The following is a 26036-nucleotide window of genomic DNA, read 5'->3' as shown; positions in this document are numbered from 1 at the left end:
TAGTCACCTATATTATCCTTTTTTTCTGTTGATGTTACTTTTTGGAAATGTTCCTGTACTAAACAGGAAAGTCTGCCTAAGTTTCTGGATGTGTTTGTTTTTGAGGCTGAAGCTCTTAAAAAGTTTTATTTGGAGATAAGACCCTCTCTAGGGAATGGCAGAACAATCAAAACCTTTTAATTCTCTCTTCCACTAAAACACTACATTTGAGCTAGTTGCATTATCTTCAGGTTTTAAAAAACCCAAGTTCCTTCCTGACTAAGGTAGAAACACATAAAATACTGGGATCAAGATTTATTGGCTATTTACAGACTACTTTACATTCCATTTTCTCCTGGCAAATCCAAGTAAAGTGACTGTGTTGGCATGTACATGCATGGCCTTGTTTGCAAAGGGTATGGCCACATATTCCCATGCAGCTGCATTGGTTGTTGGTTGGTTGGTTTATCCACACACCCTGGCTGTACATTTCCCCTTGTTGTACTACAGTTGACTGATGAAAAATATCCCAGTACACCCCTGGACCCTCAGTTCACTCTTGTTCTGACTCAGGTGGAAACTGTTTTGGAAACTTTTCAGAAAATTAAGTGTTCTGAAATTATTTCCTGGCAATATTCTGACTGTTCAGATTTATCACTTCCAACCAAAAAGCTGAAACCTCTGAGAGAAAATGAGATAAAAAAATTGAAAGACTGCATTTCTATGATGCCCTGTCACATTTGAAATAAATTGATGCTTTCCCGGAAACTGCTGATCTTGCGGATCATTTTCCCCTGGAAATCTCTTCTTTCAGAGAGCTTTCCATTAGCCCCACAAGCAGGAAGTTCAATGTTCCTCTCATATACATCAGTATTTCCTTTCTGTGTACATTCACATTTGACTCTCTTTGCCTGTGTGTCCGTCTGTCACCCCTGTCCATCTGACAGACATCCCAAACAAGTCCCTTAGCCGTTAGACAGGCAGTCAGGAAGCCAAAGGTTTGGGTTTATCAGACTTGCTAAATAATTGTGGCTGTCACACGTCTCCCTTCAACCCACTGCAGGAGATGTTTATTTACACCTCAAGCTCTTCTGCCCAGTACCTTTCCTTTGTTGCTCAGTGGGTTCATAGAATCAGAGACTATCCTGAGCTGGAAGGACCCCACAAGGATCATCAAGTCCAGCTCCTGGATCTGCACAGGAGGATGACCCCAAGGATCACATTATGTTCCTGAAAGAATTGTCCAAATGCTTCATGAATTCTGTCAAGCTTGTGCTGTGACCATTTCCCTGGGGATCCTGTTCCAGTGCCCAACCACACCCTGGGTTTCTGACCCATAGATGAGGACTGAGGTCTTGCTTTGGCCTCTCACCACCACAAAAGACTATGTATATTTTGATTGATCTCTTCCCAGTTTTCTGCTTCTGGCAGCACTTGGCTCTAGGATCATTCTCATTTAATCTTCTCATGATACTGATTACAAATTTTTTTCTTCATTTTTCCCCATTTTGACCAGTGAGCACATCAGTCTGGTCAGTGTGTGTTAGTGTTTGTGGAGAACAGGCTTCTGGCACTGGTGTCCCCTCTGTGCACACAGCAGCTCCCACATACAACAAAGTCTGGAGAAGTACAAGGAGAGGGAGTGCTCTCAGGAACAATGGGACAACAGGGGTCTCCTCATTCCCTCAGAATTCACAGCTTTTTGTCCCTTTTGTGGTGTTCCTGCCAACTGGCTGTGTTCTCAGTCTTTTCTTCAGCTTTTCTCCATCAGTTTTCTTCATTCAGCTTCTGTAGGTAAAGGTTTGACAAGTTTGCTTCCACTCTTGTGCATAAGCGCTCCAGAAACAGGCACTTTTAGATGTTCTGGAGCACTGTCTGTAGCACCCATTAACAATATGAGCCTGATGTGTGTGCTGCCAGCCTCCAGCTACCAGCCTCTGCACAAAGCAGGGGATTCTCTTATCCCTGAGAAGCCACATGCCATTTCAGTGTGGGCTTCTCAGAGCCCATCTGACAGCCTCTCTCAGCCTTGGTCGTGTGCTTCCCCTGCAGTAAATGCACTGACTGGTGATGGGGAAGAACAACAAGGCTGTGAGGAGTGGAAGGAGTGAAGCCCAACTCCTGCTGGTTTGTGCTGCCTGGTTGTTCCCTCCGACACCCAGCAAAATCTGAGCTCAGATCTTAGCAGTTCCCCTCTGCTAGGCAGTCAAAACATTGCTTTTCTGAGCATAATCTGGTGTCTAATAAAGCCTGAATTAACAGAACAGCCTGCTTCTCAGCTGGGTGCACACGTAAGTTGTATCTATACTAATAAATTAAACAATACTCAGGAAAGTTCCCAAGCACTGGAACTTTACCAACTATGCTGTTAAATTGTGAGAATGTTGGCTGGCACAGTTTTGACCAGACAAAACTAGCACTCTTTCAAACAATTCCCAGGAACTGCTTAGGAGTTAGAAGAGGGCAAGGTCCACCAAAATAGGCACTTGGACACGGTCATTCTCTCTGGGAGGGTAAGAGTTTAATAGCATGCAAACTGTGTGTTCTGTGCCAGTTGGCTTCAGGAGCAGAGAACAGTGAGGCATGATTAATTCACCACTGTAGATGTAGCCATGGTGTATTTTTGCTCCACCCAGTTACTGATTTTCATAACACTTGTGGGAATACAATGTCTTTGAAATTACTCTGCTTTTGTTACACTGGATTCTAATGACTGGTAGAGAGATGTGCACCTGCATCCATAGGTACATCTCCACCAACACATGCACACACCCAGACACACTTAAATATCTGCTTGCATATGCTACTCTGCATGTGCATAGGTAAACACATATTTACAGAATGGATTTACAGAATTGTCCATGTCAGTTCTTTTTTTACTTAGTCTCACAAAATCTTACCACAGCACCCTACAGATATGTGGTTGAGAAACCATGTCCCAATTCACAAGGGCAGTGATTGACAGTATTTCAGGGGAAGATCTATCCTTTTCTACACTGGATTTATTTCCTAGGATCTGTAGGACTTTTCCATTTAACAAATTTAAATTCAGCCCAGGCATTGCTGAGATGCCCTTTGACTGTTTGCAGGATGTTAGAGTTTTGTCTTGGGCTCTTTGGAGCTGGAGGAGCCATTGATGTGAAGGGTTTTGGGCTAATGAGTCATATCAGGGACACTGGTGGATCTGAGCCTAGCCTGTGCGGTGCAGAGCCCTGTACATCACTGTGCAGAGAGCTCTACACTGACAAGTGATTCACCAGCAGCCAGAAGGAGCCCAGAGCAATGCCATATGCCTCTTTTCAGCTGTGAAGGTTCATACAAGGCTGCAAAAATAACAGGGCAAGATTTGCAGACCTGAAATCAAGCAATGATACCATGCCCATAGAAGAAGCAGAAACTTCATGACCCAGTCAGCTTCCAATGGGATAAGTGAGCTAAACCCACTGAAACTCATTGGGGTCATTTTCCACTACTAGACCTTTCCCTGTTCTAGCTGTATCAGGAGTTACCTTGGGAATCCTGTGTCACACTGATTCAGTTTGGAGGCCAAAAGCTCATGCTTGGTTATGTTAAGCTATGTTATGTTATGTTATGTTATGTTTTATGTTATGTTATGTATGTTATGTTATGTTATGTTTTATGTTATGTTATGTTATGTTATGTTATGTTATGTTATGTTATGTTATGTTATGTTATGTTATGTTATGTTATGTTATGTTATGTTATGTTATGTTATGTTATGTTATGTTATGTTATGTTATGTTATGTTATGTTTGTTATGTTATGTTATGTTCTCTGAGGTCCACAAACCTGTCAATCACCCCTCAGTCAACTTGTGTGCATCATCATCACTTTGAAAAGCCCAGGTCTGTCTGTGGTCTGGGGGCATCCTCAGAGCCTGCATCAGCGATCAGCCTGACCCGAAATGGAAGGAAAGTTTTATGGGATTTAGATTGCTCAAGCTCCACAGGCTGCAGAGAGGATTTTGTCCCAAGGTATTTATTGTTATAGGAGGAGTAATAACCTGCCCTGTGAGTAGAATACAATTAATTCCCTTAGTTACTATTTTTATAAGCAAATCAAGTTTTTTAAGGTGAGTTAATGATGACCTTTCCTCTACAGCTCTCAGCCCTGAAGACACCAAGTTGGAACAGATGGGTAACACACTGGTATTTCACAATATGTTCAGAGAAAAAGCTGCACCCAGAAATTAAAATAAGGCTTTAGGTGCCAAATAGCAGAGAAGTTGTTGTTTTTGTTTTTTTTTAAAGCATATGTTCTCGTAAGCAAGCAGAAGAATTCCAGCAGCAGCCTGAAGGGGAGAAACGCCGTCTGTCAGGCAATTCCTCCGACATGCAAAAGCCAGGGATTTACCACGTGAGCAGCACAGAGTGAACTTCCAAAGGCCTGCAGCTCCTGAGAGGTTTTGCATATGTCTTGCAGTGCCAAATGGCAGCTCCAGACTCTGGGCAAAACATCTGCACCCTGCCCACACAAGAGGAATGCTGGAGGTGACCTGGAAACAGGCAAGTGGAGAAAATTGCTTTCATTCACTTCACTACCAGGAGGTCTAAATTCCTGTCACCATTCTGGTCACCATTCTTCATTTTTCCCTTTAAAAATCTCGTGTTTGAGAGATCCTTTTTTCTTTCTTTTGATTCATCTATGATATTAAGTATTTTTTAACCAATGAATGAAGATTTTTGAGCCTTAGTTGGTAAGTTGTATATGAGAATGTTTCATAGAATTCCCTTTTCCCAGTCCTTGGTCAGATATCTGAATTAATCATGAATACTTTGATGTGAATTAATAAACACTGGAACAGGTCTTTGTTATTTGTTCTTTTGTTCTTGAATTTTTTATGAAATGCTGTGTAGACAAGTTTATAATCTTTGCTATCAAGACAAGATGTGTAATGTAAAATGAAGCAGATGTGTTCAGAGAGGGGAACAACATTTTCTCTTGTTTTCATATATACTTTTTTGAAGAAAGCAGAATACACATTGAAGCTATTTATGCCACTTCAAAGGTCACTATTTTTAAAAGTTGATCAAAAAATAACAGGAAAAGAAACTGGTTGAGACAAAAATGAGAAATTGGATTTCAAGCACCTTCATGAACCTCAGGTGATCTACAGTAATACAAGCAGTTTGTGCAAAAGGGAAAAATGACAGATATGTCTTTTGAACATATCAGCTAAAAAGTGCATAAAGGAACAGTAGCAGCTACAATTTGTCAGAGTTTCTAAAAGTCTCAGAAGAATCTTTGCAGGAGACTTTTTAAAGAATTGAAATAGTCATTCATGAGATGTCAGGCTCTTTCATGAATTTGGAACTGTCAAAAAAGCTGGAAACAAAGAATAATGATTTCTCTTTTTTTTTCAGCATAGCATAAAGTAAAGCACTAGAAAGCCTAAAGGGCTGTTGCACTCATGATAGTTGTTAGGTGTACTGGAAATTTAAAAGAAGCAGCATGCAGTGATCAAAGAAGTAGCAAATCTGGAAGGTAATACAAGTATTTACAGAAGTTGTGCTATTAGCCAACACCAAAGAGCTTTATAGAGACCTAGGAAAGACAAGTGAATGGTCATTTATGATGGCCAAAGAGTTTCTGTGCTTTGATAAAGGCAAATTTAATTCATTCTAGAAGAAATAATTTGAACTGTTTGCTGTCAGATTCTTACCTATTCAGGAATGAGATTTTTATGGCACTAGGCTCTGGAAATTTTTATAAGAATGATTAAAGAATCTCTGTCTCTACAGATATTTAAGATCAAATATGAGATATATCTCCTGAAGATTACCTGATCCAAATTCAAAGCCTGGGGAGAGACAAAACTATCTCCTATGTCTCTTCCCATTAAAATATGATCAGGAAGGTCAATGTAAATATTTGCTGTATAAATAGCATAATTCAGAACAGTAATTCAGTACATTAAGGATTTTACATATATTTCAATACTCTCACACACTCATATATATACATATATGTATAGAATATATATATATATATAACTTACCTGGAAAGAGGCACAGGCACACACACCTCAGCACATTATTGCTTCATTGTAATCAAGCCCTTGTACCTCACATGCAAACGAGCTTTATCCATAGCTACCATTTCTTGGAAACATAGCTGGAAACTCTCCCAACCCCCCCAAAATGTGGAAAAACTTAAGCTCATTTCTGGCCAAAGCATGTTCTTCAGTGTCTGTCCTCACTCACTGCAAGCTCCCTGGTTCCATCAGCCTCAACACAGCTTTACCCTGCTGAAATGCCTCTGCAGATCACAGGGCAAAGAAAAAAGTGGTTGCTTTTACCCTCCTTTACCAATGTGAGTTTTCAGAGGAGGAAATTCCCAGTCAGTACTGACCTCCAGGGGAGTAATGGTGTTACTTGTAACATTATAAACAACACAATATTGGTGACATTGTATTTTGGGGTCTTACCAGGATCTTTTTCATGCTACAGATAGGGGTCAAATTGCTAAGTCTCTATCTTTAACCATAATTTTGCATGTTAAATATGTTATTATTGTGCACAGATTTGTTGGGATTTTTGTTCTAGGTACATTAGAAGTGCCAGTAAGTATTGAGAGACACAGTTCTTGCACTACTTCAGAAAGCAGGACAAGCAAACACTTTAATATGCACATTAATAGTTAAATCCTACTCCAGTGCTATCAATATTTTCAGATTTCATTAAGAAATAAGCCTGCTCATCAGTCAAAGGGGGTATAGGTCAGCAATTCTGTTAACTCTGATGCAGGTCTGCCTATGTTAACTAAGCTGCAGCAGGGTGTACCAGATGAGCAATCACCTTTTACAAATGTGTTTTCTTATTTTGACCTCAAGCTGTTAGGAAAAGGACTAACTAGTTCTAGATATACTTATTCCCAGAGTGGATTTTTTTTTATATATATTTGATTTGCTTTCTCCATCAGTTACATGATTTTTTTTTTCTCTTTGGAAGGAGAAAGTTTCAGGATTTCCTAAAAACCTCCTTAGTTTTTAAGCATATGAAACCTCATTCCTAAAGCAGCAGTGAATTTACAAAAACATAGATAAACTCCATCAACCAATGGCAGAAAAAAAGACTAGGAAAACATAAAAGACATGGAGCAAGGCTTCTGTAACCTTCTTTAAATGCATGAAATGCTTCAGATTATTTTGAATGTTGGTAGAAAGATATCAGAAGTATTTTGTCACCATATGTGTGTTTTAGCATCTTGATGGAACCCTCTGCTGTGATGTCTGGTGTATAGTGGATTGCTATTGAGGTTGTGCTGGAAGTATACTGGAGTGGAAACATCAGATAGAACTCAGGTACTGTCCTCTGGCTCACAGCCACTTGAAACACACAAAATTAGGAGGAAAAGCAAGGCTGATCCTTCTCTAGGTGAGGATTCCATTCCCTAGTCTCTTCATGAAGATAAGTAATGAAATGTTCACTGGTTTTGATGTGTGAAACATAGACTGAAGCCCTACTGAAGAAAAGTCCCATGATTATTGCTCTGCTATACTGGCATCATGCCCTTCTTTTTATTTTCTTCACAATGTTTTAATTTCTTATCTTCTTGTAAATACTTAGCAGTCAAGAACACTGGAGCATGCTCAGAGCAGGTTTCAGGGGCTACAGATGAGTAACTGCTGAAAAATCTCCCACAGAAATCATGGGGTTAAACAGAGTGAGGACTGTGGCATGGATTTATGTTTTTGAAAAGCACAGGATAATCTGATTTTCATGGTGTATAGCCCTACCCTTAAATTCTTTGCCAAAGGGTGTTTTCTGGCCATTAGGACTTTATTGTGGTTACTATTGAATCATTTGAATGGCTTCTGGGATCATTTGTCCCAAAATTGCCAACTCCATAACAGATCTTTGACATAATTTGGATGTTAGTAGAGGGCAGAGGTCATTTCCAGCAGACTTTTGCATGTAGCCATCACATATTGACAAGGAAGGGGATTTAACAGTATGGACACAGATTCTGCTTCCAGGAGATCTTGGTCCTCAAGAATGGTCCAAGATGTAGCTGTTGAGAGCAGAAACTTACATCCAACCTGCACAAACACTCAATATCTTTGCTCTACTGATTGTTTAACACAGAACTGAATTAATTTTGAGTGAAGCTCACCCATCTGCATGTCTACCCAAACACACCAAAGCTCTCTAGAAACTCACTTAGTGTCCAATGTAATCTTCCTCAGAACCATGCTCTCATAGCCTCCATCAGTTTCTTTCAGAATTTCCGCCTGAAGCAGAGAGAACAGGCTGATGGAGAGACAGAGGAGGGCTGCTGAGTAGAACTTAGACAAAGCACCACAGGGCTGCTTGCTCTTGATTTTCATTGGAAAGCTTGGGTCCTGACTCTGAGGCAGCTCAACTCTTTAACTTCATGCTCCTAATTTCAATTCTTCTAGTTGGTTTGAAAGGAGAAATCTTTGCTAGCAACTCACCTCAATGACTGTTTTTTGTTTTGTTTTGAAAGCTGAACTGAATGATCTTTTTTTTCCTTTAAATTTTCCAGGAATTCAACAGAGGATATACGGTCTGTGAACATGATTTTTTTCCCCAGAAGTTTTATTTTCAAGGCAAAAGCACACAACTGTAAGAGCCCTGTCTTTTTGTAGGTGGTGGTGGATTTTTTTGCATGCTCCAAAATGGGAGGACAGCTAGTCCTTAAATCAGAAAATCACCAGTACTCAATATAGTGCCATTTGTATCCACTTGAAATTCACTGCTCTCCAATGACTTACTCCTCAAAGAGGCAGCAGAAGAAATAACAAGTGATCTACTCAATGCTGGTTTAGACCTAAAATCTATAGATCCTTCCTAGAGAAGGTAATCTGTTTTGTGTCAATTTCTGAATTAAAAAAAAATAACCCTAACCCTTTCTTTATGATCTCCTTCCATTAGGAAAGGAAATAATTGTTTCTCCTTGTATCAGATTCCCATTTTATTTATGGCAGTCTTGCAGATCTGGAGGTGTGAAATAATCTTCTGAAACAAACTTGAAGAAAATTTGATTAAACAACTTTTTTTAGTTGGATAGGAAAATAATTGCACAAGGCATATTTGTCAGATTATGTAAAAAGAGATCATTTTGTTCACTTGAGCTGTATCTTCACAGAGCAGCGCACTGTGGCTTTGGCTCTTACACAGTGTAAGGACAAAATCACAAAGCAAGTGCCTACAGCATATTTTCTGAGCATGAAAGCTCAGGTTGCTGGTCTGACAGTACATGTCTAGTTCCAAATCACATCTGTTTACTCGCTGTGCTCCAGCCCTGAACTCTGACAGGACAGGCTGGAAAATAATTTGTGCAACTCCAAATGCTTCTGATTTACTGTGGTCTGCCAGAAAACTGACAGGACAAGTAAAAGATAAAGAGTAGTAACTTAGCACAGGCATCTTTGCTGTTTTTGAAGAGATGTCTGCCAAACTGTTTCCACTGAAAAACAAAGTCCCAGTATATAAATGCCTCACTTTTCTTGTAGGGTGAAGGAGCCTGCACCATGAACCTTGGAGAATGAAGTCTCATGACATGCAGAGAAGGTGAAGAAGTTACAGAAAGTTGAGGCCAGGTGTGGTGCAGATAGACCAGAGTTCATGCCAAGCTGGAAAAGGAACTGCAAGTTCTAACTCTCCGTTTCTACCTCTAGGCATTCATCTTTCAGTAGGGTAACCCAAGGAGAGCTTTGTTACTCACCACATCTCTGATGAGATCAGAGGAGCCATCCAATTCCTCTGGGAAAAATGAGGAATCCTGGAAAGACCCTTTCAAAGAAGTACAATATTATCCCTTCCCCCTTTGTTTTCCAAAATTACTTTTATTTATTTTTTTTTTTAAAAAAAACACATTGCTTTGTAAATGGCATAATGCTTTAAAGAGTAGTAGACTTGGAATCAACATTATTTATAGGAGTTTTTAGGTCCATTATGGAGTTTGAGGTATGGATGTGATAAAGGGAGATTGTAAACTTTCACCCCTGTTGGTTAAGAAGATGCACATTTGTGTCAGCTTCTTATTTAAGGAGGAGTTTGATTATCCCAAGGATCCTATTGCCTGTGCTCCTTCTCTTCCATTAATTCTTCCTCTTGATCTCTTTCTTTTTCAAATTTGTTTCAAAAGTCATGTTCCACATCAGAAATAAAAGACTAAATATGTAAAAAAATGTCTATGAGAGACATATTTTTTCTTGACACTAATATCAGCCTAGGACAGAGCCATGTTTCCATCTCTGCTGACTGGACCATATTAAAGGTTTTGACTTCGTTTCTGCATTCCAGCTGGCAGACCTATTAATATAAGCAGGAATGCTTTTTATTTCCTGATTCTAAAGGTCTTGTGCTAAGGTATAAAGGGTCCAAACAAGCAATTGAGTATTTCCTACTTACAGTGAAAGTGCTGTTTCAGACTCATATAGAGACTCTTGGTCATTCTTTTACTGCTTCTTAGTTATCCTTTAGATTGTCTGCTCTTATTATGCTCTTGGCATTTTTGCCAGACAGTGGTTTCCCTGGCCCCATCAGGCTGCTGTATTTGTGAGTAAGCAATCTCACTAAACCTAGTGAGATGTGCTAATGGAACATAAGTTTAAAGAGTGTGTTCTCTCTCTCTGTATCAGGAAGGGAAGGAAGGGCAGGAAGACGCACCAGGCATACAGACTTCTTATAATTTATTTTCTCAAATAGCCACAGAATCACAGTTTTCTATTAAAAAATTGCATTAGTATTGAACTCATCACATACCTATGCATTTTTGATGATCTGTTAATTCATATCATATAGTCAGACCTCTTCCTTATTAACTAAATTTTTCATTTCACATTCTGTAATGTTTCTCAGCTCACCACTTAATGAATCAGGCACAGATTATGATGTCAGTAACATTCTTGTGTCCAGAAAGCTTCACAGATGATGTAAAACCTGCACTTAAGTCCTAGAAAGACTTAATTGATTTTAAATAACATCACACCATTTGACAAGAGAGGCTGAATAAGTGATCTTTCCAGTGAACACATGTGCAGCTCAGGCAAATAAGTCGGAGGCAATTTTATGAATCCTAACTGTATGAGGCTCAAACTCCAAAAGATCTTTCCATTCCTGGACCATCTACAATGCTGTGGTTTCTGTTCTGCCATGTTACACCCATTTTTTAGTTCTGTTTAGAGATCCTCCTGGCTTCTAGGGATCAGTGTTTATGCAAGCTGTTCCTTCAGATTAAGGAAGTGTGTTTTATGAATTCTACCTTTCATTGAACTGCCTATAATATCTGCAGCTGCTGGATTCGTCTTTGAATTCTAGCAAGCAAGACCATGAGGAGGGCAGGAGACTTGAGAAGTTATTCTGTTCATGTTTGGGTTTCTGTGAAGGAAAAAAATTATAGTTCCTTGATCTCTGTATGGTTCTTCATATACTCTGTCCTTGTCTTGTCATATTTAAGTGTTTCAAAATCACTTTCCATGTAAGATGATCTAACTTTATCTTCTGTAAGCATCTGCTTCACTCCTTTGTTTGAAAAGGGCTGATTGAAGCACAAAGAATGAGCTTAGCCCAAATGCTCTTTTTTCAGATGGTTAAAATGAAGAAAAATCCATCCTTCTTGTCTAAATTAATCCTTATTCTCTAAATCCAGGTTTCTGTCCCTTTCCTCCTTTTTACAGACTCCACCTCCTGAGCCATTAAAAGACAATTTAATTAATGATACTCATTGTTAGTGCTTAGTCTAGTGGTGCAGTGGGAGGAATTTTGAGCAAGAGTTGAAGGAGAAATAGGTTCATGCAAGTGTTTTATCTACTGTTGACTTTACTTAGCAACTGGTGGGGCTGTGTTCAGTGGACAGGTTGCATAATTGAACTTGTCCCTAAGACTGTAGAACTTGTGGATGTGCCTCTGCATCCAAGTTGTCCAGCAGTATGGAGGTGACCTTCCCCTGTCCTTTTATGTTGCAGTGTAACTTGGTAAGAGGCAGAACTTGGCACATTGGCTTATTCAGAGATCAGTTAAATCATTATCCAGTCTGTAATCAACTGAGGACAATGATGGGAAGTGGTGAAATAAATAAATCCACCATCCAAGAATTTAATATTTGGGAATCTTCCACTAGGGAGGAGTTTTTGACGCTCTGTCAGACACATGGTAGCACTGAATGTTAAATGTTCTGTGAGGCCTTCTCACCTCAGCTCCTATCCTTGGTAGTGACTGGGGCTTGGGAAGTACACGGGATGGATTTGTCGGAAAGAAGTTCCCAGGCTCTGTTGTTCCACAAAGATATTTTGCCAGCTTCCTGAAAAATAGTGCTAGAGACACAACAGAAACCACTGTGCTAACCAAGAAGTTTCTGTTTCAGACTTTATATAGCTATGGAGCCATAGGAGACCCCAAATTTTCTGCATTGTCTCCCTTATTGATTATTGCTACTTGGCAAAAGGACAAGTGTGCCTGTTCCTGCTTAGGTGAGGAAAGTATTCCTGTAATGGTCAGGAATCTGACACAAATGTCCACAGAAATCTCCTTGGGCACATTCTCAGCAGGTGTGAACACTTCAGCTCCAAGTCAACTTTTTAAATACATTCCAGCTACTAAGATGAAAGGCGTGATCACTGACTAGAAATAAAGACACAAAGGCAGGAGAGAATGTGAAAACAGAGTATTACAAATTCCAAAAGCAATGGCAGGATCCTTCCCATTACTTGCCAGCATCTAGGCAGTATGGACACTGGTTAGGGTTTAATCTAATGCACATTAATAAGCTCTCTTTCCAGTGCCTTGAATTACATTGTTTCTGAGAAGAATATAATATAAAAAATCCCATATCAGGTATTGCGCACCCTTGGAGTGTCATTCTCCAAAGCAGTTGTCTTGAGAGTGAAGCCTGCACACAGAAATTGCTCCCTTGGGCCATAAACAGGGCATAAATGGACAGCAGATTGGCAGCAGATGTACAGAGCTGTGTGAAGCCAGTATCAGAGTGATGTTTCATTGGATCTTGTTCTGATGATTGCGTTAGTTGGCACTTTAAGATGATGGAATATACATTTCTCAGTGGCAGAGCCGTTTTCTTCAGAGTGATTTTCCCATCTGTGCCTCTGCCAGCCCAGCCAGCAATGCAAACAGAGCAAGATAGGTTTGCTGAATGAATGTGTTCCTCGTCAGCTTCACAAGTTTCAGGAGGATGCAGTAAATATGCTTTAATTGCATATTGTGTTTCAATTATTGCAGTAAAGCCGTTTAGAGCAAATACAGTATTGCTGTCCTGAAAGCCTTCAGCCTGTGTTTGCCCAGTGTCAGTGGCAGCCAACTGTATTTCATTAACTTCTAACACTCAGCACATTTGCTCACTGTTTTGACTGCGCTGGTTGTTCCTGCCTTGTTCATTCTCCTGTTGTAATCTTTGTGATCTAAATGGCAACGACACACAAACTTCGCAGCTTTGTCCTTTGTTATTGACAGCAGACAGCAAGGAGCATCATTAGGATATCTGCTGAGGAAAAGCAAATTTCTTTGGGATCATTCTCTTCCAGGTGCTCAGGAAAATACATTTAGGGAATGGACACTTTACTCAGTAAATGACTCCCACTGCAGTTCAAGGGGATGCTGAGCCTAAGATGTAAATCCAAGCCAATAGATGACACAGCTGCACTGTCACCCATAAGCAAGCAGGACTTTCACACTGAGTTTAGCAAATAGAGATAGTCAGGAGAAAGAGTGGATGGATGTCTCTTCCACAGTTCCCATTTTATGCTGTATGTCACCATTCTTACCAATCCCAAACACTGGACTTTGTGACCTGCTGGTCATACTGACCTGTTTATTGACCATGAATTGATGGGGCAGAAAAAGTCAAGACAGACCTTCCCCTCTGCTTTGGAGTATTTTGAGAATAATAAAATCAACACTTCTGCTCAAATGCTTAATCTTACACATTGGCTGGTAGCCAGAAAAAAGGGGCTTTAAGTGCCTGTCTTAACACCACAGTAATTTCTGTGGGCAGTGTGGATGTCCCTTCTGACTCTATCATCTCACACAAGGTGACACTACAGGTGAGCCAAAACCAAGGCCAGCTGGGGGCACGCCTAGAGAGGCAATGAAGTGGAGTCAGCTTTGCTCTCAACAGTGTGTAACTTCTCACAGTTTTTCTCTAGTTCTGTCTAAAGCATAGCTTTACATCCAAAAAATGTGAGTATGAGTGGCTCAATTATATATAAACCAGATGGCGTATATTTTTACAGTCTAAAATTATACCGCTCCCCAAAAGAGTCTGAGAAATGGAAAGAAATAGATTATGAGGAGCTGTACTAGTAATTCATTTGTCACTAAAAATAAAATAGAAATTAGAGACCAGGAATGCTATTACGTTTGAAATGAAGTAAAGAATTTTTGCCAAAGCTTTCACTGTGGATTTGCTTATTTTCTTGTAATTCCTATGCCTCAATTGAGTTTCCAGAGCATCACTGATGTAATTTTTTATTGAAGATGTGCCAACTAGCTCTACAGTCATTGGGACAGTGGGGAATTCTGAGCGTTCACCAGCAGCCCAGAGTCTAAACATTCTTGTTTTCTGTGTGTGTGTTCGCCTGATAAATTCAAAGCAGACACAGTCTGTCTGATTTTCCCAAGCAGGCCTCTATATATGAGAACCAGAAAGCAAAACGAAGCCCAAGCAGGGAGCAGACCTTGTCTGGAGAACTTTCATATGCCTCCAGATTAGAGACTTGTTTATCTAGATTAGGTTTTTTTTATGGTTGGAACAGCTGTCTGATGTGGAACTTGCCCCTCCTACAGCAGAGATCCTGCCATGATACGGAATAAAACCAAACAAAAGCAAATAATTAAGGAGAGAAAGAAAATTCCTTGTAAACCAGGGTAAGGAATAAATGCGAGTTAAGTTCAAAGCTATGTAAAGTGATTTGCATAAACTACAATTTGGTTAAACATGTTTGTTGGTTCCACAGAGAGTTCAGCTCAGCTAACTGATAGGTTTGTGTGATACCATGGATAGCTTTCAACATTGCATTTAAGGTATTTATTTACTCAAAGAAGCCAGACCCTTCTCTCCTCTCATAGGTTTTATTCTACCTTCATTCACAGAATGATCCCGCCGATGATCCCTTTCAGCCTGATCTTTTTTAGCAGCATTATACTAGATCAAAAATCTAACTAAATTCAGAATTTAGACATCAGGAAATTACATATATTTATATATATATAAAATCCAGTCATGAAAACAAAAAGAAAATCTATTCCCAACCACCCTTCTGAAAATGAGATGGGGAAAACTGAGATATCAAAGATTGCCTACCAGATGCCATGAAACACCGAGTGTTGCAGAACACCTTCAGCATGTCTGTGCTTGACCTGTTCCTAGAAAGTAGGACATCAGACCCTGCACCATGAATGTCCTCACCCAAAGCAGCTTAGCTGGAATGTCATCTCTGAGGGGAGGATGAGAAAAAGGGATCAGAGATGAGTACAGTTAACTTGGACCTCTTCAAACACTGGCAGAGAAGCTGAAGGTCAGTAGAAAAGATGAGTTCCTCTTTGTGCATGTGGCAGGGCAAAAATGCTTCCTTCTAAATGTTTCTAAGGGATTTGAAAAATCCTATTTCAGATCATGTAGGTGACAGGATTTTCCCCATTTCCTTAAAGTATAATTTAATTCTCTGAAGCATTTTGAGGCTTGTGAGGGGTATGTTGCAGGTATTAATAATGATAATAATGCTAGACTTATGTAAATTTTAACCTTTCAGTCAGTACCTTTTCAAAGCCTTTTTTTTTCTTCTGCAAAGTGGCATCTTTAGAAAATTTAATGAAATAAGCTAAAATAATTTGGTTTAGAGTTTTGGATTTATCTAGAACTTCTGGAAGGAGAATTATGGGCCAAATTCAGCAGTCCATGTATGAAGAAAACTCCTATAGATTCAAAGCACCTTAGGATAAAGAGATGAACAGCGCTGGTTTAAGTTTTCTTTAGTGTCAGAAAGTTCACTCAATGTCTATGACTGCTTCTGTTTTCTTTCTGTGAATGTTTGCTGCACTGAGGTTTCATTCACAGAAATATTCATGAAAATAAGGCATGAGAGATATTTGCTGGTGTGTATGTGGGGATGTGCTTGGGTGTGCTTGGAATGTTTACACTGGCAGCTTTGACATAGGCACCATGAAGGTGTAGGGTAGATAAGAGGAAATCCACCTTGGGAACACATGCAACGATGTGGGGCCTCTGTGCCTGAGCCAGTAGCTGCTGGAGGTTTTGTCTGCACAGCAGTAGTTGGAAAAACTTTCCAGATCCTGGATAAAGAAAACACTTTTCAAGACTGTGTTGTGATGAGATACCAATATTTGCAAGCTTATCATCACCCTTCCAAAGCTTGGTTCCCATGGGAAGGGAGTGCTGCAGGCTGGAAGGGGCACAGAGCTCATCTGTTGGCTCCTAACCTGGGGAGCAGAGCCCACTGTGAGCTCCTGGCACTATACATCATTAGCTAACCCAGGCTCTTTATCCTTCTGTTAAATCTTCCTAACACTACTGCTGCTGGGTGATTTTCAGGGATTCTCCAGAGCAAAAAGGTGTTACTTCAAACTTTTCATTGGAAATGCACATTCATAAAAATTAAAAGGATTATTAAAAAAAGAAAAGCAGCTAATTTTTTTTTTCTAACTGCAATAGCAAATGAGCCTTGAACCACCTCTGTGGTAAGAAAGATGATACAAAATGTCTGAGTTTTCCCTCTCGGCATTCCCTTGAGGGTTTGCCCATGTGTTACCCAGAGAGGACTTTTTCCCCACAGTCTCCATGGAAAAGCCTGTGCCTCCTAACCATAAACCTGGCAGATTTCCCAGGAATCATCCCGAGTAAATGCCAAGCAGAACAGCTGGGCTTTTACCTTTACTCTGAGCCCACAAGCCCTGAGCCCTGTCCTGCACATGACTCTGCTCCCAGCTGGAGTGGCTGGGGGAGAGCTCTGGGCTGTGCACAACATGGGCAATACTTCCTTCAATTGATCAAAAAGTTTCGGCATTAAGTGACACTGATTAAAATTGCTTTATTAAATACCCTAGTTCAACAAAGTTTCTAAGAGATTTTCTCAAATTTTTGGTAGCTGGACTGTGCTCTATATACATATCCCAAACAAACTGTACTGCCTTATTTCTTACATATTATATATTTTATTGTTATCTTTCTGAAAATTTGTCTCCAGGGACAACAACCATTTTATTCTGAGCCTCAGCAGCTACAAGATGTTTTCAGGGACTCTTATTTACAGAGTAAAATCACCAATCTCAGTGAATTGACAATGAACAATATGTGTGAACATGTGCAACCAGTATGTTTGCATAAACCTGCAGCTTATGAGTTGTTTCTATTAGACCCCCTTTTCCACACTCAACAGCAGAGCACAATTCTTCATCAAAAATGCAATTTTTTGAAAGCATGCACTAAAAGAAACAGACTGTAAATGTAATTAATCAGACTAATTCACTAAGAACACATTTTCTTGTCTCCTTGAATATTTATTTCTTCCTGCTAATTTAACAAATCTTTCTAACGAATTCACCAGAAAACAGACACATTATGTAAAAGAGATAACCCTCATGGGCTTTCAACTGTTGTTTTGTAATAACTGCATTGTATTACGTTTTTAATGTTGATGCCTTGGAAGCCAAGACCCTGTTTTTTCTGTACAACCCAATACAGCTAATACTGGATATGGCCCCCTCTTGATCTCATTCTTCCAAATGTGTACCTATCACAGGCATGGAGATTCAGTTCAGTATTTTTTTGATGCTAGACTCCAGACTTCCTCTTTTTCAGTGGCTATGAAGTAGTAATCCATCAACTCCCACAGGCTCCTTTTACTCAGGGTGCAGCCCCTGCAGTGACTTCCTACAGCAGTTCCTTCTATTCTTCCCATTCTGTCACAGCCCCAGCTTGCCTCAGATTTTCCTTCACTGTTTTAATTTCTTTTTTTGGAGATCTTGATATTGTCTGTATCATAGGGTAGGAGTAAATCTCTATTTTTACTCAGTTTATTCAACTCCTACACATATCTTTAGACAAACACCCCCCTTACTTGCTTTTAATTTTGTCCTGCCTTGGACACTTAGTGAAATAGATGCAATTTGGACTCTCCCATCCATGTTGTTTCCTTCACTGGTACAATGGCACAACTTTGAGGTAGGAAGCTCACTCTGTATTGAATAATTCTGCCTGATGTTGAGGAATCTCTATGTGTACTTGAGATGAATCTGACTTGGACTTCGTCAGTCTTTCCTTGAATGTAGAATGGTTCAAAGCGCAGATGAAGAAGGAAAGCAGGGTGAGGAATGTAGTCCATCACAGCAGGTGGGATTATAAAGCTTGGTCCTGTTCCTAGTTTTCTAACCATGTAGTAATTGCCTCACCCAGCCCCTGTTTTTGGTGCTTGTTCTGTCCTTGGTGTCCTGCAGGAACTTCTTCATGTTCACTTCTTTCTCTGTTTCTCACACCACTTCTCTTTCTCTGTTTTTCCCTGGACATTTTGACTGTTGATTTAATATCTCTTAATTCAAAAGTTACCCTAAGTTTGGCCCAAATCCTCCACCCATGTAAGTGAGAATGAGCCTGCTGCAGTCAGTAGCACTGTTGTCAGCAAAAGACCTGAAAAAATAAAATTGGTGGGAAAAAACCCCACAGCACAAGGACATCTGCCAGCTGCTACAAAGAAGTGTTGAGAAAAATTGACTGTATTAGTCAAAACTAAAAAAATATGATGTTAATATTGTTACATGAGGTTTTCTCCAAAAAAGGTCAGATTTTATTTTAGCTTTTATGTTTTATAATACCTACAACTTCTAAAGGAACTGATAATGGTTTTCTGCAACATTTCATAAAATTCATACAAAATTAATAGTTAGATATTGGGTACTTCTGTGTATCCCACATTTACCCTTTAGTTTAGCTTTGGAAGTAGTCAATGATTATACTACACATGTATTTCAAGCAAACAAGATAATTATGACATATATCTATCTAATCCTTAAAAAAGGTTCTGATCTCACTCTCACTAATGGTGGAACTTTGACATATATTTTAATATATATATATATTCAGATATATGCATAATGCAAATGGCAGAAGAAATGTAGGGAATTACCTCAATTTTAAGCTGTTTGTGACCAAGACATTCACACATTTGCTATTAAAGTTGTTTTATTTTATTCTTTTTATTTCTTGTGTAGCTGTCACTTCTGGTCTGGAAATCTTAAACTGCCGTGTAAATGCTGAATAATAATAATAATAATAATAATAATAATAATAATAATAATAATAATAATAATAGTAATAGTAATAGTAATAGTAATAATAATTTTTTTTCAGCACCTGATTAAGCTTTTGTTAGTTTACAAATTATGTGAGACCTTTAATCAGATGCCCTAACAAATGAAGCGCATTATGTCATTTGAAGGCGTGCTGCCTTGCTGCTGCAAATATAAACATTGGCATGTTTTTTTTCTCAAAGCCATTAAGCTGTCATATGTGTTTTCTGCTTTTTTGTGCTTCTTGTCAACCTTTTTGTGTATCTATATCTTGGAGAGCAGTGACAATGAGAACGGAAGCACAGGAAAGAGGCCTGGCAGTTTAACGAGGCCTGGGTAACTTATGCCTCGCCAAGGGAATCCCAGACACTTTCATTGGAGTCAGTCCTTCCCCTGCCTGCCCCCAAGGCCAGGGCACAGTCTGAGCACACTTGGATTGTGAACACATCCTCAAGACAAGAATGGGCCAAAAGGTGGAATAAGTGGGGCAAGAAAGAGATGTGCCAGTATATTTCTATGCTTGCCCCTTGTAAATGGGGATTGGAGGTATTTGTAAATTGGAATGGGACACATCTTGCCAATTCTCACCCTCCTCACCCTCCTCACACCTGAAGAGTAGTGAACTTTTCACTACACGCAAGATTTCTTCCGGAGAGAAGGAGTTAGTTTATTCACAAATTAAGTAATGTATGTTTAGTGTAGGTGGTGAAGATGCCAAGACCTAAGAGTGAACCAGTCGGATAAAATATTTGACAGAAGTAGACACACCCTATGAAAATGTGTTTTCTATAGTGGGAGATATTCCTGCAATACAAAAGGTCTGCCTCAAACCCATCAGTAGTAATCTTTCATTTAAATCCATTGATTGCTGTGTTTGGACGCAGACACTGGGCTGGAGCTGGAGCTTAACTCCCAGATTAAGAAACACAAATCACAGTCCAGGTGCTTGTGTGATTCACTCAGTCAGTACACGAGGAATCACTAAAAATGGCTTGCAGAATAGTTCAGTCCCTGGACCTGAAGTTACAGACATAAAATGTCTGGACGGATAGATAAAATACTCATTGAAATGCATTAAAGTTACACAAAAGTAAGGCGGTCATTTTTTTCTTGAGCATACTGTGCCACATAAAATCCCTGTATGTAATCACTATTATAGCTCTAGTAATGTGGTTTATTTTGCCACCTGAAGCCTTGTGTTAAGATGCTGCAGTGAGGCGCATCACACAACTACATCTGCTTATTCCGTATGTTAAATAAATGGCCTTTCAGCTCCAGGGTGTTTGATGCCTGTAATTATATTTGATAGCAGTGAATAATCTTTTTTATTATTAATAGGCTTTCAATTGGGGAGGCTCCACAGGCTCTGCACTTGAGTTTCCTGACCTTCTGGTTTGCAGACAACTGAATCCTGTCTCTTACTGACTGCAAGACACCCTTGGTGTCTTTTTTCTGATTTAAGGAGCATGAAAGAACCATTGTTCCTTGAAACTGTGTGCTGTTTAAAGGCACCTTTATCTGCCTTTGTGAGCCAACTTGTCTGTTGGTGGGGTTTTGGGGGGTTTTATTTTTGCTTTGTTTTGTTTCGTTGGGGTTTTTTTAAATGTTCTTTAAGATTTCATTTAGAAAAGGGAGGGAGAGATGCTAAGAAAGGTTTGTACTGATAGGAGCTGGCTGATGTGGCACTGAAGCCAGCTGTAGCAGCAATGTTAACTCCACCACCAGACCTTTATGCCTGTTGATCAGGATTGCCAGCTCCTTGGGTCATATAGTCTTTTCCTATTTTAAAAAATTTAATGTAATAGCAAGGTATTGGTACTACAATTAGAAAGACATCTATCCAAGATTTTTCAAAATTGCTGGTGAGACTGTAATCCTCATGTCTGGGAAATTCAGAGTGAAACACCTCAAATTTTCAAGCCAGCTTGACACCAGCACAGTGCATGTGTCAGCCAATATCATCAATGCTATAAAAAACTTTTATAGTAAACCTCTGCCCACTTTGAAGCTAATGCAGGCACAATTTTTCAGAGGTAAGTAAACCTATTTTCCACTGTTAGTCAGCAAACTGTCAAAGGCAAAACACCATTTGAGATGTGAGTTTCTAAACTTCAAGGAGACTCTTGAACCTCTTAATTTGGCCAGTGCAAAATCGAACTTATAACCGATAACAGTCACATTCCACTTTTGTACTATCATGAAACTTTCACAGTACATAGTCACTATATAATAATGCAAATATTTATCAGTGCAGGAGTTCAGAATTTAACCCAGTCACAGAAGAATTTAAGTCGCAGAAGAGGTGCTGAGCACTCAGTTCTTCCAGTCTTGGAATATAATGTCTCTGTGCCTCATGGGAGGTCTGTAAATAACAGCTGCATTTGTGAAAAAGAGCACAAATAATATCACTGGGACTTGTTGAATTCCATGATCAAAGTTTTCTGCACTCTATCATTAAGGAGACTATAGCTGTGGGTTAGATAAATGGGACAAGAATTACTTTGACCATTTTATGTTCAGTAAAGCTATACATCCAGCTGTTTCAAAGGTACCTGGAGACTTTCCATGTCTCAGCTTTTATGTGCTCAGTTTGGGGTATTTTATGATGAAAAGTGCCATCAAGTGAGAAGTTCAGCTGAGTGAGAGCTGATAGCACTGAGCATCTGGGGCATCAGAGCCAGTCTCAGGGGTCTGCATTCCATCAGCCCAGCCTGCAAGACACAGCCTGGTGAGCTATGAAATCATACATTGTGTGACTCATCCTAGGTGGGTGCCCAACAGACAGACTTGTAGTCTGTGGGATTCCCTACAACCATTGGCTTTTGGATCCAGTACACAGCATTGCTTTTTCCATATAAATCCCATCACCCCACTGTGCACAGATGCATGGAGCTGTCTTAGAGCAGCTGCAGCTTCTCCACATGCGAGCTGTGCAGGTGGTGTAACCGGAGCTATTTGTTTCCCAAATGTCATGGCTACTCCCTTCCAGGAACTGCACAACAACTCTTAAATCTTTGCCATAATGAAGTGGTAAACACCATTGTCAAACCTCATGAATATTCACATCAGAATAATTCAACTGAAATCCCAAGGGACCAGGGAGCCAATTGAAAGCTCATATATACAGTTGTCTGGTTAAATGATGGGTCTGAACAATAATTCACCATCCAAATGACTCAACATGACATGTAAATAATTGCTCTTGATTGCAACATGCACCAAAGGTTTAGTTATTGATTCTTTAGCTTGCCTGTCATCGTTGGCTAAATATTACAGGAAGCTGTCAAAACAGATTTCATAGAGTGTGTCAGTGCATATGTAGGTGTAAAAGAGCTCAGTTTTTGGCTTCCTTCAATAAGACAGACTAAAATTGGATTTTTGCAAAATAAGTGCAATTTGGGTTGCTGCTGAATGTATGAAATGGCTAAAAACCAATTTGTTACAACTTTAATTAGTGTTGCACGATTGTTCTCATATATCAATACTGACTGTTTTTGTTTAATTAGTCAGTATATCCTAGTCTGCCAAAGATACTGGATTAAGGTATGATCTGGTCATTAATGAAGTTGAGATTGACATCATCAAAGAACACTTCTATTCAATTTTTAATTAAAGATTAAAAAGACCCTCCTTCCTTGTAGCAACTGCATTGATTTTTGTTTTCCAATACATGGTATAATAGGAATACATAATTTGTGAACATGCAAATAACATTCTAGGAAGCATCTACATTTAAAGGCACAGCACATACACATTTCCCTGTGCAATATTCATGCAAATTAATTCAGTGAAAAATTCAGTGCACATTGCAACACGTATCTTACCTTCAGGCAGAATTATACCACTGCCATATCTTTTCTTTTTCCCATTTCTTCTAACAACCTGGATTTTTTATTTTTTTTTTCATTTTCTATCTCTGTTATAGGAAGACAGATTTCATTCAAAAAGAAAGAGCTAGCAACTCAGCCTCTTTTGTTGCCTCCTCTTTAAGGACATTTTTTTGCAAAGCTCTCAGAAGGGGCACCAAAAACATGTGGGATGATTTTTCCCTTGGAATTTTTCTACAGCACTACTACTTTTCTACAGTACTATAGAGACTACCTCCCTACCCTCTGAAGAAAGCCTAGATGACTCAGAATAGCCACATTAGCTTCCAGAGAGTAATAGAGAAGTGCTATGGATGTCACTACTTAAACACCTCCATTGCGTGGTGGTTTGTGTGGTTTTCTGTCATCTGAGTGGTCCAACACACCTATAAGTAAACCAGAAAAATAAAACAGTGTAGAAAGATAAGTGCTTAAGAAATAAAAGGAAACAAGCCAAAAATAAACTGTTCTATTTTAAGCAAAAACTGCCTTAGATGCAGTTGTCTGCTATGGTTATATCCCTTTCTCTATCCAGGTCTGTAGCTCCAAAGCTGTAAAAACTAGATTTACTTATATCAGCTCCTATATGTCATGGCCCAAACTGAGCCATAAAAGGGGTTCCTCAATCTAAAGATTCAGTGCAAATATATATTTTCCTATAAAAAAAGATACTACAATTACACTGCCATAGTGTATGCCATACACAGTGGCATAGGGTATCTTTTATAACAAAATATTATAATTGCCTAAAAATGCATGTTGAGGTTGATCAAAATAATTTCTGAATGGTTTAAGAAGAAGTAATGTGATGTGACATTCTTTTCCTGCCTTTTAAAGAGATTTGTTACAGCAAATGGCACAGTAGTTTTGAGTCTATTGGTAAATACTATACACCATATTTACACCATGAAAAAAAAGGGGGAAGTAGTAATTTCCTTATAATCTTGCACCTCTGTGAGTGTCAAATGGGTAACAAAAAAGGGAGGGTCAAACTCACTGGTCTAGATTCAGCTTTTGTAAGTGCTTAGTTCAGATGTTTCCTGGGTAGCCAAGGATGAGGCACACTGATCAAAGGAACTTGTCTCAGGAAGTGTCTATTTCTCCTTTTACAGGAAGCCTTCCAGCATAAACATGCAGATGTTTAACATAAGAGAGATGGATCTCTGCCTTGGTGATTTAATTCAGTAAATCCTTAGCTAACTTATCTTCAAAGTTGTAAAATGTTTGGCCGTACATTAACACCACCTCAGCACCTCTGGTTTGCTCAATTAAAGCTACTGGTTTAGTGATAATCCCCTCCTGCCATCACAGAACGGTTGTCTTCATCCATTTTGCAATAAGCAATCAAAAATGCACTGTTAAGTGTGCAGCCCCTCTCTCTGATCTGTTTGTGTAGCACACCTCAACCATCAGGCTGCATATTTGTTTCATGTTGCCCCAGATCAGCACCTCGTTTCCTCTCTCCCCACACCTGGGCAGTTTTCATGTTTGCTAAAACCGCAGTGCACAGAAGTAATTAAATACACCTTACATAGTGTCAAATGCTGGAGGCTGTGCTGTTGGAGACGGGGGAGACACACAGCATTTCAACAAATTATTGAGTCCATTCTATGAACTGCACTCATCAATATTGCCATGACTTCTACAGTGATTTTTTTAAGGCATTTCAGGATAATGAAATAATGCTATTTATCAAAGAGGCTTTATAAATTGTAGCATTTTGCAGAATACCATTTGGCAGGTCTGAGTTAGACATGGCAGCTATAATACTTGGTTCTAGCTAGAGTCTGGTTTAACTTTATCACCATTACAAGTACAGATTGTACAGCTGTTGTCTATCCAGTACAATTTGTTCTATCACTTTTCTTTACCTTTTAAAAGTGAGGCAACTTATTGACTCAAAACAGACAAAAGTAATGCAACTAAGATGTTATGAAAGACTTATCATAAACATGTCACGACTTGAAAGGGGTGTTTTCCTCCTTTGCTTATTTTCTTTTTTTGCATCCAGGTAGATTTGAATCACTGAAGTTAAAATGCAGAGCTAAAATACATTCTTCTGTTAAATTATGCTACAGGAATATTTTTCTTTTCTACTCCTGTGTTATCACATACACCTGGACTCTTCTTTCAGCTTTTTGCATATGACAATAATTAGATGATAACTTTATGCTAATTTCCTAGTGAAAATGGACCAGATGTCTACAATATATTAAAAGACCCTTGGTTCCTTATTTTGTTTGGAGCTCACACTTCTATTGCAAATATCTATGGCAAACTGTCCTCATGGACCAATCTATCATTTTAAAGAGAGGACCAAAGAAAATAGATTAATCAAAAGGCCTGCAGTTATTGTCTCCCCTGTTAGCTCCAATTCATATATCATTAGAGAAAAAAGCCTGTCAGCACTGTGGGATGTTATCTCTTTGGAAAAAAAAAATAATCTTCAGCATAATAATTCATTTTTTAAAAATCTCATAAGAATACACAGTATTAAAACACTGTCTTTCCTGACATTTCTATCAAGGAAAGCCAAGTCAAACAGTACAATAGAGCACTTTCAGACATCACAAATATTTTGCCTAAGCAAGGCTGCAGCACTTGCATACAGTGCTGATAGTTTCATACAGCACTGTTCATTTTAATGTAATGTCAGAACAAGCACAATATAGACTATACTATAGATACCCCAAGGGCTTTGATAAAGTGCAACCAAAAAGGTAAAATTTAGGAGGAGGAGCACAGAAAATAGCTTTTGGAGCAGCCTTGGCATTGAATTTCAATCATTTTTGCCATAAGTGTATTTTCACTCAACACTTGATCTAAGCCCTTTGAAGTCACTGGCAAGAGAAATGGTCTTTGTTTCATGTAGCATGTTCATTAACAT

Source organism: Poecile atricapillus, chromosome 2, assembly GCF_030490865.1.
Source record: "Poecile atricapillus isolate bPoeAtr1 chromosome 2, bPoeAtr1.hap1, whole genome shotgun sequence".
Lineage (NCBI taxonomy): Eukaryota > Metazoa > Chordata > Aves > Passeriformes > Paridae > Poecile > Poecile atricapillus.
Note: the sequence above shows the minus strand (reverse complement) of the source record.